Here is a 23,118-nt window from a genome sequence, read left to right on the forward strand (position 1 = left end):
TATTTACTATTTAGAAAGGCACATTTTCCTGATCAACACCTATTTTGTTATTTCCAGACAGCTTCCAATACATCGAAGCCCAAGGTCATTACCAAGGTCACCGTGAGTGTTAAATACTGGAATTATTTAACGTTTATTACTTAAGTTTTTATGTCTAACTATTTTTACTACATAATATTACCATCAATCAATCAAAGTTATCTTGTTAACCTAAACTGCATAATTGTAGATGCACTGATATCATCTAATAGACAACAGTGACATCATTGTTTTTGTTTTTGAAACGTATTTCAAGTGAAACAATATCTATGAGTACTTAAACCTTGAACAATGAATTTATAATTAAATGACAAGTGACACACTCCATCATCCCCCACGTTATTCAAGCAAGCAAAATAGTCTTGCGATTAAATTTGATTTCACACGAGAGAATATAAGGAAATAAATGAACGGCAATAATTGTAAACACATAGCACACATGATTAAATGGCACTCATAAAAAGGCATGATATCAAATAAGACATGCTGTTACTTAATATAAAGAGAATGGCAGGAATTACTTTACTAAGAGTCAGTATCACTTGTGACATATACATTACATTCAAATAGAGTGATGCAAAAAGGAGACTCTGTCTTTTCCCAACAGATCCAAAACCGGACATTATAGTCCATCGTTACATGTGACTTCACCATCATCTGTTTGATTCCTGGATCCGTCAGTCCTGACACCACCTGTAACCTGTATGTTGGAGAGGAGAGTCAGCCATCCTTCACAGCAAAGATCAAGAAGAGACAATCCACCTCAGCACCCAGACAGGAGTTCTGTCAATTCACTCCAAATCATAGTGATCTGATCAGTGGTCTACAGTCAGTGAGGAGTAAGGAGGTGAGCTGTGACTACAGAGTGAGCTCAGGACCAAACTCTCTCTCTCCACGCAGTGATGGGTACAGCTTTACAGGTGAGTCATTATCTAAACAAATCTATCAGGGCTGCAGGTCTTCATTATCTGACTCACTTTGATTTTAAAATATTCTTTAATGACTATTTTCATTCTGACCCACAAACTAAACACCACATTTCAATCCCCAAAATGTTTTTAGATCTGGTGGGAGATCACATTAGTGATCCAACAACTAAACACTTTCCAACAGGTAGGCTACACATTAGTTTTGTTTCTTCTTTTAAATGTACTTTGTGGTGCTTCTTAGGGCTGTGGAGGTCTGGAAATTTTGTCAGCCAGTGATTGTCAAGCAACTAACTGTCGGTCTCATGGTGACTGACCGTTAATTAACATAAACACATTTAGCATCTCCTTTCTTCCACACATAGCCTACAAGCCATTTTAAAAAGTCTAATAAATCCAATTAATATAGCCCACACCTTCACAATAAATCCATCATTTATTTTAGACAGGTCTACAGAAACATCATATGAAGAATATTTAATCTATTTCAGAAGAAAAGAAGAGCATACTCTGAGTTGTCCTTCTGTTAGGTCCTGATGTGGCTATGCCAAATGGCTGTGGGCTACACTAGTTCTTTTAGCAGACAAGATTTGCTAATAATTCTGTGGTATCATTTTGTATTATTTTATAGTATTAAGAATACAATTGAACAAAGTAAAAACATTTAATATTAATATTTTCTTAAAGGATTTGAGGGAGTGTGCACACGGCTATTCTGTGTTGAGCGGTTAACAAAGAAATAAGTACTCCTAAATGCTTAATTTAGAATTATTAATGTAACTATAGTTGTTCTACAAACGATGGGCTACATGTTTAGATTTTAATACACAGTAAGGCTGAATGATGAGACTCTAATGATGATTTGAAAAACGTTGCTTGAACGGCATGAGCTCTGCTCTGTTCTTTGCGCAGGCTGTACACACTCCAGTAGTCTCTCATTCACTATTTGACAAGCCATTGTAAATGCCTCGAATTACATGGCGGCATCCCCTATGTTGCCGTAATGCACCTAAAAAAATCCATGCCTTTTGCAGCCCGGAGTGCTGCATTGCGCCCTTCTCCCTGAGTGTGCTGCGCTATCCGAAGCGTTCTCACTCACAAGGCTCTGTCACCTGATCCGGTCTTTCTCACAGACTATAAATTAAGACCCTTGCCAAATTCCGATGTGCCTATTTAAGATATTGGAAGAACTGTCCACATTTACTTTTTGTCAGCCAACAAGATGAGTAGGCCTAACGAACAGCAAAAGCACTAGCCTATGTCAATCTACTATCCCCCAAAGTACAAAATTCGACCTATTCTTTGCGAGAAATACATATTCCAGACATAGTCTGGGACAGTTGTGGTATGTGATAGATCTCAAATGAATACAACAGCAATGGGTACATGGTAGTAGGCTACAAGTGCAAATGTTCCATTAGCGGAAAACAGCATTATTAAAAGTGACGCAAATGCAATTATGCGTGTCATGCTTTTATTATAAAGGTGCATTTTTATGGTGAAAATTATCTTCCTCAAACTTGAAACTCATGCGCTGCTCATGCGCTGCCTGTTAACTTCTTAAAACTGCTTAAAATGTAGAGCCTATTTGGCCACTTTAGTTGTGATACAAACCTTATTAAAACATATAGGCCTATGGGCTAGGCTACATGAGATGATTGACTATGATTCAAACAAGTCGCAAAAGAAAGGCATTGTTTTTTATGCTGGGCATCATTCACAAGTGATAGGCTAATATTGTCACCCATCAGACTATTCTTGATTTAATCTTGTCTTTACATATAGTAAACAATATATGTGTGACATTTGTTTTGATTTAGAATGGACCATTATCATGCAACTGTATTGAAACAGGGGCAGCAGGGAAAAATACATGTCATCTATGCCCTTAAATAGCGAATGGAGGACGCTTTTCCCCCGTGGTTTATTTTCATGTCAGCCAGGTAGGCTATACCATTTCATAGCTATAGGCTATTTCATTTTTATTGCTAATATCCAATTGTAAGTACACAACACGTCAACCCTATACTTATTAGATGTCTCGAGTATTCATTTGAATAATTCATAATTAATGAATGATTAATATGAATAATGTACCTCAACTCAAACTACGGATTTTAAAGAAATCAACAATTCTAAATAAGATAATGTCCATTGATGTCACGTCCTGACCAGTAACCGGGTTATTTGTTATTGTAGTTTGGTCAGGACGTGGCAGGGGGTGTTTATTTTATGTGGTTCGGGGTTTGTTGGTATATGTGTTTATGTAGAGGGGTGTTTGTTTAGAGTAGTCCGGGGTTTTTGGTTATGTTCTATGTTGTGTAGTTCTATGTTAGATCTAGGATGTTTAGTTCTATGTTTAGTTAATTGGGATTGGGCCTTCAATTGGAGGCAGCTGTTCCTCGTTGCCTCTGATTGAAGGTCCTATGTATAGGGGTGTGTTTCTTATGGGAGGTTGTTATTGCATAGCTGTTTGTAGCCTGCATTACTGTTTGTCGGCGGCCGTTCGTTTTCTTGTTTTGTAAGTGTTCTAAATAAAGTTAAAATTAGCACTCAACCCGCTGCGCCTTGGTCCACTTCATATGACGGCCGTTACAATTGATATTGTTTTCATTTCAGAAACCTTACTTGTCATCCTGACTCCTCATTCTACTGAACCAAATGCTCCATTCATCACAACCTCTGAGATCTCTACAGGAAACACCACTGACCCCACACTGACTCCAATGGGGAAAGGTAAGAATAATATACAGCATTGTGGTTTAACAGGACAATAGAATCTGCTGGTGATTCTCTCTGACAACAAGTACAAAATGTGTAACACTTGTATATTTACTTTTAGAATGATCTTATACTGTAACTCCTTGGTTAGCTCCATGAACAATCCAAAGTTAATTGAGGACTGTCATTCCCAACATTCAGTGCCTTTGGTATTCAGACCCCATGACTTTTCAACATTTTTGTTATGTTACAGCCTTGTTTTCAATGCATTAAATTGTTTTTGATCCACATCAATCTACATACAATAACCCATAATGACAAAGCAACAAAAGGTTTTTAGACATTTTTGCTTATAATAAAAAGAAACTGAAATATAATATTTACAAAAGTATTCAGACCCTTTACACAGTACTTTGTTGAAGTATCTTTGGCGGCAATAACAGCATCGAATCTTCTTGGGTATGACGCTACAAGCTTGGCACACCTGGATTTGGGGAGTTTCTCCCATTCTTCTCTGCAGAAGAATGGGATAATGTTATTATGCTGCCGGGGGGGATGGCTGCTGTTTTACGGGCTCCTAACGAGCTGTGCTATTTTGTTCATTTTTTTCACGTTATTTGTGAAGAGCTTCTGGATATCATAAAAGCGATTTCTCACCTCGAACTGGACAAAGATTTTTTCTTTAAACGAATCCGAAGCGAACGATATACTGCTTTCTCAAGAACAGGCTCAAATCCTTGTCATTTGCGTGAAGAAAAGACGGATGAAAAGGGAGCGGAGATCGGGCTGCCTTCTGAAAATTTGTAGGCGAGTGAGTAAACCTCTACTACCATCTGTTCTATTGACCAATGTGCAATCATTGGAAAATAAAATGGATGATCTGCGATCAAGACTGTTCGACCAACTGGAGATTAAAAACTGTAATATATTATCTTTTACCGAGTTGTGGCTGAATGACGACACGGATAATATAGAGCTGGCTGGGTTCTGTGCATCGGCAGGACAGAGAAGCTACGTCTGGTAAGACGAGGGGCGGGGGTGTGTATCTATTTGTCAATAACAGCTGCTGACCGATGTCTAATATTAAAGAAGTCTCCAGGTATTGCTCGCCTGAGATAGAGGACCTCATGATAAGCTGTAGACCACACAATCTACCAAGAGTTCTCATTTATATTATTCGTAGCCGTCTATTTACCACCAGAAACCGATGCTGGCACTAAGACCAGCATGTCACGTGCAACCAGAGGAAAAAAAACTCTAAAACCACTTTTACTCCACACACAGACGCATACAAAGCTCTCCCTCGCCCTCCATTTGGTAAATCTGACAATAATTCTATCCTCCTGATTCCTGCTTACAAGCAAAAACTAAAGCAGGAAGTACCAGTGACTCGGATAATACGGAAGTGGTCAGATGACGTGGATGCTACACCACAGGTCTGTTTTGCTAGCGCAGACTGTTCCGGTATTCCTTCAATGGCATTAAGGAGTATACCACCTCTGTCACCGGCTTCATCAATAAGTGCATCAACGACTTCACCCCCAAAGTCATATATTAGGAGTGTGTTTTTCACCTGGGGGTTTGTGGGTTGTTGTTTTAGCACTGCTTTATGTTAGCCTGCTAACTGTTCCTGTCGGTCTATTGTTTCTTTGTTTTTTGTGTTCATTTTATTCTAATTAAATAGAAAGATGAGCATTCACATCCCGTCTGCATTTTGGTCATCCATTCACCACGACAGCCGTTACAACATGATTAAGATTGAATCCTACTACACCGGCTCTGACGCTAGTTGGATGTGGCAGGGCTTGAAAACTATTACGGACTACAAAGGGAAATCCAGCCGCGAGCTGCCCAGTGACGAGGGCCTACTAGACGAGCTACATGCCTTTTATGCTCGCTTCGAGGCAAGCACTTGTTAAATCTACCTCAAAAGGATAAAGATGGATTTTCCACACTCTACAGTTTCCCATGTGTATCAAGCACAGGAGGTTGATGGCACCTTAATTGGGGATGACGGGCTCATGGTAATGGCTTCTGTGGAATAGTATCAGGTATTCCATTTATACCATTTTAGCCATTATAATGAGCTGTCCTCCCCTCAGCAGCCTTCACTGGTATCAAGAATTGTTCACCACCGAAAGGACATCCAGCCAACTTGAACTGACTGTGGAAATTGAAGTCAACATGGGTCAACATCCCTGTGGAATGCTTTCGACACCTTGTGAAGTCTATGCCTCGACGAATTGAGGCTGTTCCGATGGCAAAATAGGGTGGGGGAGGTGCAACTCAATATTTAAGGAAGCTGTTCCTAATGTTTGGTTTACTCAGTGTGTAGCCCTAAATCAATGAAGTAGCATTTTACTGCATTCCACAGTACGTATATTATAAAGATATCCCTCTCTGGATCTCTCTCCTCTCTTTCCATCAGAGCCACTTGATTTCCTGTGGCGTCACATCCTCACTGTGTTTGTCCTACTGGCTACCTGTGGATTAATTATACACTACATCATCTCCCATCAATGCCCTAAAGGTCAGTTTACCTGTCAATCACTTCCTATAAGCCAGTAGGAAATAGTCATGTGTAAATTGTAATGTATGATGATTTGGGCTGTTGCAAGGCTAAGTAAAATAGTAAATCAATGTGATTTGTGTACATGTCGTTTAAGCTAAAGGTGTATGTGAATATGACATGTACACAGAACATCTGTCTTTTCAGCTGTTCCAAAGAGAAGCAGGAGGGTGGACCAGAGCAATGAAGACTTTTCGTTGACAGTGTGCTAAATCACTGTGCTAAATCACTGTGCATACCTACAAACATACACGCACGCACACACACAAACTTATGTTTACATTTAAAAATATATATATTTTACGTTTTATGCATCTTTGAGATATCTGTGATTTTTCTTTTCAAATTGAGTGCATGATAGTGTTACTTGGCAAGTTGAAAACTTAATGTACAAAGTGTACATACATACATTGACTGTACAAAACATTAAGAACACCCTCCCCCCAGTTTGAAGTAAGTTACTAACTGGCGTTAGGGGCATGGACTCTATAAGGTGTTGAAAGCGTTCCACAGGGATGCTGACTCCAAGGCTTCCCACAGTCGTGTCAAGTTGGATGGCTGTCCTTTGGGTGGTGGACCATTCTTGATACACACGTGAAACTGTTGAGTGTGAAAAACCCACCAGCGTTGCAGTTCTTGACACAAACGGGCCTGGCACCTACTATCATAACCTGCTCAAAGGCACGTAAATATTTTGTTTTTCCCAATCGATGTCTCAATTGTCTCAAGGCTTAAAAATCCTTCTTTAATCTGTCTCCTCCCTTTCATCCACAATGATTGAAGTGGATTTAACAAGTGACATAAATAAGGGATCATAACTTTCACCTGAATTCACCTGGTCAGTCTTTGTCATGGAAAAAGCAGGTGTTCATAATGTTTTGTTTTGTACACTCTGTGTATACAAACATACATACATTTGCACACATACATTTTTATTTAACACCGTTTTATGCAATCAAGTGTCCTTTCTATAATCTTTGTTGAAATTGACTGCATGATAGTGTTGAAGGCAAGGTGCACACAGCAATGTTTATTAACTTTTCAAATAACAGTTTGTCTCAGGGATCTTTATTTATTTACAAATAATATGTAATAGTCTGTTTAGCCTGGATGCCAGTCTGTTTCTACTCTATTGCTAACTCCCTATGTAATTGCCATGTTTACAACATTTCATAAGGAGTTGGCAAGAGAGCATAAACAGACTGGCACCCAGGCTAGAGTCTGATTGGTATTAATGTCAATTATACATGTATTATATATATATATATACCCACTAACAGGGTATGGTAATAAGTTCTTGATAGCAGTGTAGTTCTAGCGTCCCTTCAGAAAGCTGTCCAGTATGCGGTCTCCCCTGTCTGAGAGCCAGTATCCAGCCATGGCCGCCACTCCAACCATTATCTATTTCACTTGCTATGGTAATGTTAACATATCTTTCTCATGCCAATAAAGCCCTTGAATTGAATTGACCAAGAGAGAGATTTACCAAAATACGTTTCAGTAGAAAGTTAACAAAAAATAGACAAGATCCTTTAACGATAGAGACAAGTACTTTTTTATTTATGGAAAAATTACACTGATAAACGTATATCCTATTTTACTTGCTTACTTACTTATGGAGTTGCCTTCTCCAGATTATTTGTTTTTAAAATCATATTTCGCTTTATCTGGAACGCTAAGCCAGACAAGATTACACATGCCTATTTATATAATGAATATCAGTTTGTGGGGCTGAAATTATTAAATATTAAAGCACTAAACATCTCACTTCAAAACTTAAACCCGATCTTGTTCTCCAGTAGATTCATAAGAAAGGCTCATCCCTTGTTCAAAAATGTCCTATTTGCTTTTATACAGATTGCTACTTCTCATTTTCGGTTAATTGAAAATGAAACCTTTTTCAAAGTACATTATAACAAATATTATAGTTAAACTCATATTCGGATTGAATAAAACAAATATTTTCATAAAATCTTTAACAGGGTATTATATTTGTTATTATGAATCGAAATGGTAGAGTTATGTCACAACTGCAGCTTTTGGAAATATATGAGAAGGTTTGCCCAATCCAAACTTACAACCAATTGATTGCAGCAGTACCGCAGAAATAAAGGAGGAAGTAGGAAACGGGTCTGTCTGCCCTATATTAAGGACCAAAACTGTAAATCAAAAAATATATCAGTTTCATTTGAGGACCAAAATGTTGACAGCTGCGCCACACAGGTTGTAAAATAGCAGGGAATTAATTTATGTACCAATACAATGGTACAAGGTGTATGATATACAAAACGATGCAAGATTCAACACTGAGTTTTTCCAATTTAAATTACTGTACAACGTTTTTGCAACAAACAACATTTTAAATATATGTGGCATACAACCATCTCAGCTCTGCAGATTTTGTTGTGAAGAGACAGAATCATTAGACCATTTATTCTGGTATTGCCCCCAGGTAGCTTTTTCCTGGTTACAAGTTCAGGAATGGCTGAAAAATCACATTGTTTTTAAATTAAGGCTACAAATACTATTGTTGGGAGATTTGGAAAGACAATCAATCAACAATATAATAATACTTAGCAAAAATATGTATCTTTAACCTCCTAGAGTCGATGTCCGTGCTCCCGTGGAAATCTAATTAGCAACATGAAAGAACACATTTACCGGAAACATTATTTGTTTATATTTTCATTTCTATAAGCAAATTCATACTTTCCCATCTTTTGGTTGCTAGAGACAAGACACAGTTGTTTGTTCGATTAGATCAATATTTACAGAGGCGACCCAGTTGTTTGTTCTTTATGTTCCGTTGTCATGCTCAGTGGCAACGTTCTTATCCCTTCCTTGCTGCTAGCTAACCAATTAGCTACGGCTACACAGTCACGTCCTCTGCAGCCAGAATAACAGTGAAGTTTGTTCTGTTGCATTTGTTTATGCTGTTTATCCCGTTTATACCACAGTTGAGAAAGAAAACAATACTATAAGCACACATTTACTGGTAGAAATGACGTTTTTTATGATATTTTTATTTATAAAAGAGAATTCCTACTTTCATCTTTTGGTTGCTAGAGACTCGACCCAGTCATTCGTTCGATTAGTTCGATATTTATGGAGGCGACTAACAGGTGTCGTAATGATTGGACCAAGGTGCAGCGGGAACGTGTATACTCATCTTCTTTAATTGGTTAAAAGAAGGAAAAACAAACAAAACACGTATACAAACACAACGAACGACACTAACAGTCCTGTCAGGTGCTCAGACACTAAACAAGGAGACAACTACCCACAATACCCATTACAAACACACCCCTATACATAGGACCTTAAATCAGAGGCAACGAGGAACAGCTGCCTCCAATTGAAGGCCAATCCCAATTAACTAAACATAGAACTAAACAACCTAGATCTAACATAGAAATACACTAACCTAGAACATAACCCCAAAACCCCGGAACACTCTAAACAAACACCCCACTCTTACATAATAACATAACCCAACAAACCCCGAACCACATAAAACAAACACCCCCCCCCTTACGTAATAACATAACCCAACAAACCCCGAACCACATAAAACAAACACCCCCTGCCACGTCCTGACCAAACTACAATAACAAATAACCCCTTTACTGGTCAGAACGTGACAGCAACCCAGTCGTTTGTTCTTTATGCAAGCATGGCAGCGTTCTTATCACTTGCTTGCTGGCTACTGCAGCCACGGCTAACACAGTCTCGACCTCAGCGGTCAGAATAACAGCAAAGGGCGGAGCTAGCATGTTGGAGTGAACGGCTGTGTGTGAGAGGCTCCTGCAACTTTTTTGCGAAATAATCTAACTTAACCTACTTTATAGCACTTTTTACAACAAACGTTTCTTTCTAATACAATATTGTAACTTTCTATGTGAAAATGCCGAGTAATAAGCGACCAAAGGACAATAAAATAAATCCACTTCGGAGGCCTACTCCCCGCCAAACAACGAGACAGACATGGCGGAAGGCACAGGTAACAACGTGACACTTACAGAACTTACCCGGGCTTTGGGAGAACTACGTGTTGCTATAGCTGAGGATCTTAAGGCTACTATTGCTGAACTGGACACTAAAATTGAGAGCACCATTCGAACGGTCGCCTCGCAGGGCCAGAGTATTGTGGACCTTGAGAAAGCCTCTGAATTCAACGCTGGTAGGATCGACGAGTTGGAGAAGCTATGCACGTCATTGCAGGATAGTGTGCAGAGGCTTTCTGTGAAAGTGGTCGACCTGGAGGGTCGATCCAGACGTCACAACCTTCGCGTTGTTGGGCTGGCAGAGGGGATAGAGGCTGGCTCTCGCCCCACCGACTTCTTCGCCCAGCTATTGAAGGATGCAATGGGATCGGATGTTTTGGCTTCAGATCCCCAACTGGACCGTGCACATAGCGCCCTTGTCCCAGTGCCTCGACCGGGCCAACGTCCTCGCCCAGTAATCATCTGCTGTCACAGTTTCAAGACCAAGGATCTTATCCTGCGCGAGGCTCGAATGAGGGGCAACCTGTTACATAAAGGGCACCCCTTCCGTGTCTACGAGGATTATGCGCCCGATGTGGCAAAGCACCGCGCCGGCTACAGAAATGTCATGACCAAACTCTACAAACTCCATCTTCGCCCAGCCTTGCTCTTCCCTGCAAGACTAAGAATTACCCCGCCTGGCGGAGAGAAGATTTGGCTCTCCTCGATTTTGGACGCAGAGAAGTTTATCCGGGAATATACGCCAATCCCCCGTACAGGTTAGAGTGCCTTGTCATTTTGTGTTAGGGTCTGCTCATGGACTCGAACCCATACTATACCCATACTATACCAAACCGTACTAAACGGTCTCGACAGGGCCTGCCGAACATGTAACACGTTGAGCTGACCAATGGAGGGCGGTTAGAGCTCTCATTTAACGTCAGTTTCACTTTAATTCCGACTGGGTTCGTGGTGGTGCCTGTTTGGGAGGCCTTCCAGGTCTGATCATTGACACTTTCGGATGGATATACTTATGTTCCCCCATTTTTGTTTTGTTTCGTTATTTATTTTTCAATTATTACATTATTCCTATTACCATACCAGTTAGTTATTGCTTGCGGAGGTCTGGGGTGATGGCTGGGAAGGGGCAGACGCAGACACCTGGATAGCAAGTTGATGTTTTGTGCTGTTCTGCCTTTGTCATAGCCTGGCCCGCTCTCACGATTAGATTCCCACCAGACCTCCGTGGGGCTTGTGTCTGTGTAGGTGTGCGTACATGTAATTACTATGTGTACTTTATTATTATTATTTTCTCTTAGCTTTTTAGTATTCTATTCTGGGGTGTGTATGTAGATATGTGTGTGTGTGTGTGTGTGTGTATCTATGTGTATGTATGTATGTATGTGTGTGTGTATGTATGTATATATATGTGTGTATGTATGTATATATATGTATGTATGTATGTGTATATGTATGTGTGTGTGTGTATGTATGTATGTATATGTATATATATGTATGTGTATATGTATGTGTGTGTGTGTATGTATATATATATGTATATATATTTTTTTTTTAAATATTTATTTCTATAAGTATATATTTTTGGGTGTATGTGCGTAAGTGTGTGTGTATGTATGCACGTGTGTACGTATGTGGGTATGCGTGTATATACTTGCGCATGGGTGTGTGTGTGTGTGTGTGTGTGTATATATGTGCACGTGTGTGTATGTATATGTACAAGTGTGTATGGATGGATTTATGTATGTGTGTATATATGGGTATGTATGTGTGTATGTGTATGTATATATATATATATATGTGTGTATATATATATGTATATATATGTATATATATATATATATATATCACTATTGTTTTTTTTAGAAGGGGGAAAAAAAATGTATTTTTTATTATTATTAATTTTTTATTTTTTTTGATTGGGGGGTACGTTCAATTTATCGAAATCCTTGTTCCCATCTCCTAACCCACAATATGTAGTTGTACTGCTGTCTATGTCGGTTGCGGATGGTTTATGTTTAGACCGGCATTGCTTAGCAATGTAATCTTGTGATGCCATATCTTGCTTATCTCAGGGATTGACCCAAGATGAAGCTTAAGTGCACAATATGTTTAAGTTGCAACTTATTCTGTTTAGGTTTAATAGATGCTAATTGAACACTTTAATCGCGGGAGCCTCCTCAGTTCAGATGTTAGTAGAAGTTCTAGGATAATGAGAGGTGAACGTACAGTTGGGATTTTATTTTTGTTTTACCTCTTGTTCGAGGTCGCGCCGTGCTTTTTGGCATCGGCCAGACAATGTGTTTATTATTTTTATTTTCATGTTTTTTTCTCTCCTTTTTGTGTATGCCTGTTAAATGTGGGTTGATGGGAGGGGTAAATGTTGGGGAAAGTAGGGGAACAGGGTGGAGAGTAAAGGTGCTTGCAGGGGGGGAGGGGTGGGTTGGATACTGCTCGGGTGTAGGTGCTACATATGCTGATCGTGATGGTTTGGTGCACTTTCTTACCTTGTTAGTAACTTACATGCTATGCAGGCCACCATAGGAACTACAAATGAGAGGAGGGCGGGGCTTACATTCACTTCCTGGAATGTCAAGGGTTTAAATGAACCAATTAAGAGAGGCAAGGTCCTAGCCCACTTGAAAGCACTCTCGTCTGATATTATATTTTTGCAAGAAACCCATCTGAAAAACAATTCTCATAACAGACTTAAATGTAAGTGGGTGGGGAAAGTGTATCACTCTAACTTCTCTGCCAAAACGAGAGGCACAGCGATTCTGGTACGGAAAGGAATTCCCTTTCAACATAAAACCACTATTGTGGACAAAGAGGGTCGTTATGTGATCGTAATAGGAGAGATTCACTCTACTTCTGTAACTCTACTTAATATCTATGGGCCAAACATTGATAACCCCTCTTTTTTCAAAAGAGTCCTTGCCCTGATTCCAGATATCTCCCATACTAACCTGGTCATTGGAGGAGACCTCAACTGTGTACTAGACCAATATTTGGATAGATCCTCTACCCGGCGAACCCCTACCTCCTATTCAAGCGAATTCTTGAATACCTACATAAAAAATGCGAACTTATTTGATATATGGAGGATCTCTAACCCTACGGGTAGGGAATACTCCTTTTACTCTCATGTTCACAATGTTTATACTCGAATTGACTACTTTTTGGTTGATGCTAAACTACTCCCCTATACCTGTAATGTGAGGTATCATGATATTATAATCTCTGACCACAGTCCACTCACCTTCTCCCTGAGATTGGGTGACATCGTACCAAACGAGAGGGTCTGGAGGTTGAATCCTCAGCTCCTCACAGAACCAACATTCTGTGAACATCTTAAAGATCAAATTACATTTTTCTTTGATACCAACGACAACACAGAGACTTCCCCAGCATTATTGTGGGAAACACTGAAGGCTTATTTGAGAGGCTGTATCATCTCCTTTCAGACTGCCAGGAGTAGGCAAAACAGAAGAGAATTGGTAGAACTGGAGGGACAAATTCACTTACTGGATAGGGAGAATGCTAGACACCCATCTAGGGAGAAACATAAAAAAATTATGTCTTTAAAATTTAAATACAATCAGATCCTCTCTGCTAAAATTGCTAAATCTTTTCTCTATGCCAAGCAAAAATATTTTGAGTTTGGTGACAAACCACACAAACTACTCGCCAGACAACTTCGTAAGAATGTGAGTGACCGTATGATTCACAAAGTTAAATCTGCATCTGGGGAATTACTCTCTTCCCCCAAAGACATAAATGACAGATTCCGTCAGTTTTATGAGACTTTATATACATCTAAAGCGGATCCTAACCCCTTAATTATGCAAAACTTTTTGGAGAACTGTAATCTTCCTGCCCTGAACCAGGAAGACTCTAACTTCCTGAATAAGGAAATATCTCTTGAAGAAATTACAGAAACAATAAAATCTCTAAAGAGTGGCAAGACCCCGGGCCCAGATGGATACCCGAGTGAATTCTACAAAACATTCAGCATCATGCTCTCTCCCTACCTACACAAAATGTTGGTTCAGGCCAACGAGGATGGAGTGCTCCCATCCACGTTGGATGAGGCGTTTATTACAGTTATACATAAGAAGGGTAAGGATCCGGAAGAGGTAGGGTCATACAGACCAATATCCCTCCTTAATACAGACCAAAAGATTTTAGCAAAAACTTTGGCTAACAGGCTGAGCACTTTAATTGGCAAATTGGTCCATTCAGACCAGACCGGATTTATCCCTAACAGAAACTCATTCTTCAATCTCAGGCGTCTATTCAACATTATGTATTCTCAGAGGTTACCTAACGTGGACCTAGCCGTTATATCTCTTGACGCTGAAAAGGCCTTTGACCAAGTTGAGTGGCCCTATCTATTCAAGGTCCTACAGAAATTTAATATTGGAGATGGGTTCATACAGTGGATCCAGCTTTTATATAGGAACCCCTGTGCGAGAATACTCACTAACCAATCATTGTCGCCCCGATTTAACCTTCACAGAGGGACAAGGCAGGGTTGTGCGCTGTCGCCTATGCTCTTCGCCCTAATTATTGAACCTCTCGCTCAAGCGATCAGATCTCATGCAGCAATACACGGCTATAATACTAAACATACTCTAAATAAGATTTCCCTATACGCAGATGACATTCTCCTCTATGTAACAGAACCCCAAGATAGTATTCCAGCTATTCTAGAGGTGATTCATTTGTTTGGTACCTTCTCGGGATACAGAATAAATTGGAACAAGAGTGAATTAATGCCCATTCGGTTGCAGAACACCTCCTGGCTAGAACATCTTCCAGTTAAGCTATCTTCAGATAAATTTACCTACCTTGGAATTGTAGTTACCAAACAATACTCCTTACTATTTAAAGAGAATTTCCCCTCTCTGATGCAAAAACTTAAGGCAAACATACAATTTTGGAGAACTCTCCCAATTTCTCTGCTCGGAAGAATTAATGCCATTAAAATGGTCTTCCTCCCACAACTGCTCTACCTGTACCAGAACATCCCAATATTCATACCTAAATCCTTTCATAAACAACTGGACTCTATTATCAATCCTTTCATCTGGGATTATAAAACACACAGGATAGGTAAAAAACACCTCTGTAAATCCAAGATGGAAGGAGGATTGTCTCTCCCAAACTTTATATTTTACTACTGGGCCGCCAACCTCCGCGCTGTTACGTTTCTGCTGGATGACGCACTCCCGCCATCCAGCTGGCTTAGTATGGAGCGAGAGGAGTGCCACCCCTTCTCTATTGGTGCTGTGATTTTGTCACCTGTCAATCTGGAGATGTCACTTTACCGTAACAATCCTATTATACATAGCACAGTCCGAATCTGGAAGCAAATTAAAGTCCACTTTGATCTTAGACCAATATCGTTCATGCTTCCTGTTGCCAGGAATCCCTCCTTTGCCCCCTCTAACCTTGATAACACCTTTGAGCGGTGGGGAGAGTTGGGGATAAGTACCATAGGGGATTTATATATAGGGGGAACCTTTGCTTCCTTTGAATCGCTGAGGGAAACTTATAATCTTCCCAGAAGTAACTTTTTCAGATACCTACAGATTAGAGACTGTTAGAAAATACCTCCCAACATTTGGGAATGCTAAACCTTCCACGTTTGACGGATGCATAAAAATATGCCCCACCTCAGACAAACTGATATCTCGTATATATGATGCTTTTCAATCTGTTAGCACACCCTCTACTGATGCCATTAAGGCAAAATGGGAGGAAGAACTAGGGACTGACATTTCGGTGGCAGACTGGGAAGATAGCTTGGTGTATATCCACACCTGCTCCATTAACTCCAGACATCGTCTCATACAATTCAAGGTATTACACAGATTACACTATTCCAAAACCAAACTGCATAGGATATTTCCTGGTACATCCCCTATGTGTGATAAATGTCAGGCTGAGCAGGGTACACTACTCCACTGCTTTGCCCTATGCTCTAACTTGTATGGGTATTGGTGTGGAATTTTTGGGGTCCTCTCTGAAGTTCTGGAGACTTCAATAGACCCAGACCCGCTTCTGATAATCCTGGGAGTGTCCGATTCCCTAAACGGATTAACCAACTCCCAAAAACAACTCATCTCTTACAGTCTCATTTCGGCAAAAAAATGAATCTTGTTGTTTTGGAAAAAGAGGGAAGCGCCCTCTACCAAATTATGGCTCAGCGAATTGGCAAACACTGTACACTTAGAAAGAATTAGATATATTTTGAACAATAAATTATCAACATTTGATCAAATCTGGCAGCCTTTCCTCTCTTACTTGGACCAGGCGGCGCTGTGAATTTGCACTTAACGCACTCTTAATTGTCATACGGTAATCTACCTTTGGGCAGCGTGTGCTGGCCCAGCCACCCGAGCAGTTGGGAGGGGAATAGGGTGGAATAAGGGGGGATAAAGTGGGGTATAAGTGGGGGGGCTACATCGACCCTTTTTTAAAAATTATTATTATTATTTTTTTCTACCTGTCCTTGTTTTGTATGTCTTGTTTTGTAATATTTGTTTTGTGCCCAGAACTCTGGGTCTTTTGGTTAATGTCTGTTCTCTTATGTTTAGATAAGAACTGTAAACTTGTCTTTTATACCTATACACCATTCTTGTGTATGTGTTCAATAAAAAATATTTGAACAGAATAACAGCAAAGTAGCTGTTATCTGTTGACATTCATTTGAATACATCCATAACAATGAGCTGATAATGCCCAATTTTGTCTGGCATTGCTAGACAAGTTTGCATTCTCGTCAGGACAGTCGTCAACACTGATTGTTAATTACGAGGAGATTACTTTGCATAACAAACACCTGGCTAGAAGCTAGCTAAATAGTTTGTTGCTAGCAAACCTGCCAATACGACAGTGGAGTAACTTCCGTTCGTACGCTACAAACGATTTTGTGTGAAGACTGAATTTCGGGATGTCTCATAGTCTGACAAACAACGGTCTAGCTCTGTCACCTTTCACCGCAAATGCGGAAGAGCGACATAGGCGGATGTGGTGGATTGAGAGCATCCAATGCAAAATATATCTCTAGCTTAAACTGAAGGTTTTTTAAGGGGATGTTTTTTTTAATGCTAATTAGATTTCCACTTGGGCACAGACATCAATCTTAAGGGGTTTAATGACTGGGAAGTTTTTCAGGATAAAAAGAAACAGAATGGAGCAAAACACAGGCAAAGTCCTAGAAGAAAACTGGTTCAGTCTGCTTCCACCAGACACTGGGAGATGAATTCACCTTTCAGCAGGACAATAAGCTAAAACACAAGGCCAAATATACAATAGAGATGTCACCAAGATGACAGTGAATGTTCCTGAGTGGCAGGGTTACAGTTTTGTCTTACATCTTCTTGAAAATCTATGGCAAGGCCTGAAAATGTCTAGCAATGTCCAGCAATGATCAACAACCAATTTGAGAAAGCTTGAAAAATAATGAAAATAACAATGGGCAAATGTTGCACAATCCAGGTGTGGAAAGCTCAACCCAGGTGCACACACATTACACGATTTTGGACCCGATTAAGCTGTCCCAGACACATTTTTGAGATCGGAGACAAACTCCCCATGTCGTTGTCTACTCGGGGCATGCAGCCGTCACTGAGGCTCGTTTAGTGTAAGCGGGTATGATGAGAGATACTGATCTCGTCTTTGAGCAGTCTCAGACGTCCCGATATTTTATCGGCACAAAATCTGCAAAGCTCGTGTAGTGTGAGAAGTGCAACGGCAAGTTTTAGAACGGTGATGAGCAATAACCAATGAGAGCTCGCCAGAAAAGAATCCAGTGAGATGAAGACGTTGTTTCGCATCACCCAGAATGTCTAGGCTCTTCGAGAAGGAGTGATGACTACAACTAGTATGCGTTTGTACTTGCCTCTAATCAAAGCCAAAGCATCAAATCGATACACCTCTGAAGTTCACTGACGATGTTATGAAATTCAAAATGTTGGCTAGATATTTCAACTCTTCATGGCAAGCGTGAATGTCTGACTGAAAACATTTCAGGCTGCTTGAGCCACAATCATATTTTATCAGGTTTAAAGGTTAGACCCAGATGCAGACAATGTCGAATTAACAATGGTTTAATAATCCAACAAGGGCAGGCAATAGACAGGTCAAGGCAGGCAGGGGTCAGAGAACCAGATGTCGGGCAGCGAGTACCGGATGGCAGGCAGGCTCAGCGTCTGGGTCTGGGGCTGGGTAAGGCAGATGTCGGGACAGACAGAGTGGTCTGGCAGGCGGGCTCAGAGTCAGGACAGGCAAGGGTCAAATCCTGGTGGGCAAGAAAAGAGAGACTAGAAAAAGCAGGCGCTAAGACACAAAATGCTGGTTGACTTGATCAAACAAGATGAAGTGGCACAGACAGACAGAAAAAACAGGTATAAATACACAGGGGATAATGGTGAAGATGGGCGACACCTGGAGGGGTGTGGAGACAATCACAAAGGCAGGTGAAACAGATCAGGGTGGGACAATCTCTTTAAAAGTAAAATATTTGCCGACATCCACTTCCGCAAAACTGAACGCGCGATCCACCGCATTTAAACATGGAAAGAGGTCTGGAAATATGGCTGAGTTTAAACAATGTAGTTATTCCCTCCGCAAGGCAATCAAACAAGCGAAGTGCCGGTACAGGGACAAGGTGGAGTTGCAATTCGACTGCTCAGACACGAGACATATTTGGCAGGGTCTACAGGAAATCATGGACTACAAAAATAAAAACAGCCACGTCATGGACACCGACGTCACGCTTTCCGACAAACTAAACACCTTCTTTAGCCCGCTTTGAGGACGATACAGTGCCACCGTCGTGGCTCGCTAACAAAGACTGCGTCCACCCTCTCCTTATCCGTGGCTGACGTGAGTAAAACATTTACATTTGTTGACCTTCGCAGGGATGCTGGCCCGGACGGCATCCCTAGCCGCCTCCTCAGAGCATGCGCAGACCAGCTGGCTAGTGTGTTTACAGACATATTCAGTCACTCCCTATCCCAGTCTGTTGTCCCCACATGCTTCAAGATGGCTACCATTGTTCCTGTACCCAAGAAGGCGAAGATAACTGAACTAAATGACAACCGCCCCGTAGCACTTACTTCTGTCATCATGAAGTGCTTTGAGAAGCTAGTTAAGGATCATATCACTGCCACCTTACCGGCCACCCTAGACCCACTTCAGTTTGCATACCACCCCAACAGGTCTACAGATGACGCAATTGCCATCACACTGCACACTGCCCTATCCCATCTGGACAAAAAAAATACCTATGTAAGAAAGCTGTTTATTGACTACAGCTCAGCATTCAACACCATAGTACCCTCCAAGCCCATCATCAAGCTGGAGGCCCTGGGTCTCAACCCCGCCCTGTGCAACTGGGTCCTGGTCTTTCTGACGGGCCGCCCCCAGGTGATGAAGGTAGGAAATAACATCTCCGCTTCACTGACCCTCAACACTGGGGCCCCACAAGCGTGTGTGCTCAGCACTATCCTGTACTCCATGTTCAACCACGACTGTGTGGTCATGCACGCCTCCAACTCAATCATCAAGTTTGCAGACAACACATCAGTAGTGGGCCTGATCACCAACAATGACGAGACAGCCTACAGGGAGGAGGTGAGGGCACTCGGAGTGTGGTGTCAGGAAAGCAACCTCTCACTCAACGTCAACAAAACAAAGGAGATGATCATGGATTTCAGGAAACAGCAGAGGGAGAACCCTCTTATTCACATCAAAGGGACAGCAGTGGAGAAGGGGGAAAGTTTTAACCTGTTGGGGCTAGGGGGCAGTATTTACACGGCCGGATAAAAAACGTACCCGATTTAATCTGGTTACTACTCCTGCCCAGTAACTAGAATATGCATATAATTATTGGCTTTGGATAGAAAACACCCTAAAGTTTCTAAAACTGTTTGAATGGTGTCTGTGAGTATAACAGAACTCATTTGGCAGGCCAAAACCTGAGAAGATTCCTTACAGGAAGTGGCCTGTCTGACAATTTCTTGCCCTCCTTGATCATCTCTAACAAATACAGGGGATCTCTGGCATGACGTGACACTTCCTACGGCTCCCACCACTTCCTACGGCAAGCGTCCCACCTAGCCCATAGAGGTTAAGTTCCTGGGCGTACACATCACAGACAAACTGAAATGGTCCACCCACACAGACAGTGTGGTGAAGAAGGCGTAACAGCGCCTCTTCAACCTCAGGAGGCTGAAGAAATGTGACTTGTCACCCAAAACCCTGATAAACTTTTATGGATATCCAATCGAGAGCATCCTGTCGGGCTGTATCACAGCCTGGTACGGCAACTGCACCTCCCTCAACTGCAAGGCTCTCCAGAGGGTGGTGCGGTCTGCACAACGCATCACCGAGGGAAAACTACCTGTCCTCCATGACACCGACAGCACCCGATATCACAGGATGGCCAAAAAGATCATCAAGGAAAATAGCCAACCGAGCCACTGCCTGTTCACACCGCTATCATCCAGAAGGAGAGGTCAGTACAGGTGCATCAAAGCTGGGACTGAGAGATTGAAAAACGGCTTCTATCTCAAGGCCATCAGACTGCTAAACAGCAATCACTAACTCAGAGAGGATGCTGCCTACAATGAGACCCCATCACTGGACACTTTAATAAATGGATAGCTAGTCACTTTAAATAATGCCACTTTAACCCTCCTGTTGTGTTCATTTCATGTTAATTAATTCTGTGTTCCCGGTCGTAAAATGACCGCCCCGTTATAGCTGATTATAAATCCATAATAATTCATGCAGTTGAAGTCGGAACTTTACATTCATCTTAGCCAAATACATTTAAACTCAGTTTTTCACAATTCCTGACATTTAATCCTAGTAAAAATTCTCTGTCTTAGGTCAGTTCAGTTCACCACTTTATTTTACGAATGTGAAATGTCAGAATAATAGTGGAGAGAATGATTTATTTCAGCTTTTATTTCTTTCATCACATTCCCAGTGGGTCAGAAGTTCACATACACTCAATGAGTATTTGGTAGCATTGCCTTTAAATTGTTTAACTTGGGTCAAACGTTTTGGGTAGCCTTCCACAAGCTTCCCACAATAAGTTGGGTGAATTTTGGCCCGTAACTCCTGACAGAGCTGGTGTAACTAAGTCAGGTTTGTAGGCCCCTTGCTCGCACAGAATTCTTCAGTTCCGCCCACACATTTTCTATAGGATTAAGGTTAGGGCTTTATGATGGCCACTCCAATACGTTGACTTTTTTGTCATTAAGCCATTTTGCCACAACTTTGGAAGTATGCTTGGGGTCATTGTCCATTTCGAAGACCCATTTGCGACGAAGATTAAACTTTCTGACTGCCTCATGATTCCATCTATTTTGTGAAGTGCACCAGTCCCTCCTGCAGCAAAGCACCCCCACAACATGATGCTGCCGCTCCCATGCTTCACGGTTGGGATGGTGTTCTTCGGCTTCAAATCCTACCCCTTTTTTCTCCAAACATAACGATGGTCATTATGGCCAAACAGTTCTATTTTTGTATCATTAGACCAGAGGACATTTCTCCAAAAAGTATGATCTTTGTCCCCGTGTGCAGTTGCAAACCGTAGTCTGTCTCTTTTATGGCGGTTTTGGAGCAGTGGCTACTTCCTTGCTGAGCGGCCTTTCAGGTTATGTCGATATAGGACTCGTTTTACTGTGGATATAGATACTTTTGTACCCGTTTCCTCCAGCATCTTCACAAGGTCCTTTGCTGTTGTTCTGGAATTGATTTGCACTTTTCGCACCAAAGTACGTGTCACATCCTGACCAGTAGAGGGCGTATTTGTTATTGTAGTTTGGTCAGGACGTGGCAGAGGGTATTTGTTTTATTTGGCCCTGGGTTATGTGTAGTGTAGAGGGGTGTTATATTTATGTGTTCCGGGGTTTGGGTGTATGTTCTGGTTTTTTGTTTTCTAGGGTTTTCTAGTTTGTATATTTCTTTGTGGTCTGTGTGGCTCTCGATCAGGAACAGCTGTTCATCGTTGTTCCTGATTGGGAGTCATATTTAAAGTGCTTGTTTTGACCTGTTTAGTTGTGGGTAGTTGATTTTGCACTGCTGTGATATAGCCTGTAAAACTGTCGGTTTGGACATCGTTGTTTTCCCGTGTTCTCATAATTTAAATAAATATGATGTTGAGCTCGCAACCCGCTGCGCCTTGGTCATCTCTACACTACGACAGCCGTGACAGTACGTTCATCTCTAGGAGACAGAACGCATCTCCTTCCTGAGCGGTGTGACGGCTGCGTGGTCCCATGGTGTTTATACTTGCGTACTATTGTTTGTATAGATGCACGTGGTACCTTCAGGCGTTTGGAAATTGCTCCCAAGGATGAACCAGACTTTTGATTTTCCCATGATGTCAAGCAAAGAGGCACTGAGTTTGAAGGTAGGCCTTGAAATACATCCACAGCTACACCTCCAATTGACTCAAATAATGTCAATTAGCCTATCAAAAGCTTCTAAAGCCATGACATAATTTTCTGGAATTTTCCAAGCTGTTTAAATGCACAGTCAACTTAGTGCATGTAAACTTTTGACCCACTGGAATTGTGATACAGTGAATTATAAGTGAATTAATCTGTCTGTAAACAATTGTTGGAAAAATTACCCTTGTCCTAACCGACTTGCCAAAAGTATAGTTTGTTAACTAGAAAATTGTTGAGTGGTTGATAAACGAGTTTTAATGACTCCAACCTAAATGTATGTACATTTCCGACTTCAACTGTATATTATCACCTAATGGTGTGTCTGATCTTTTCATCAACTTAAGATCTTGTGAAAATTACAAGTTTTGAACTTCTATTTGCTATTT

At 41.1% G+C, this 23,118-nt stretch overlaps 1 protein-coding gene across 1 annotated transcript in view; it reads left to right on the plus strand.

Moving 5' to 3' along the window:
• Window positions 1–23,118, plus strand: part of LOC106565166 (uncharacterized) — a 56,051-nt gene that overhangs the window by 385 nt on the left and 32,548 nt on the right. The gene's annotated exons all lie outside the window — the stretch shown is intronic.

This window comes from Salmo salar, chromosome 12, assembly GCF_965601325.2.
Source record: "Salmo salar chromosome 12, fSalSal1, whole genome shotgun sequence".
NCBI lineage: Eukaryota > Metazoa > Chordata > Actinopteri > Salmoniformes > Salmonidae > Salmo > Salmo salar.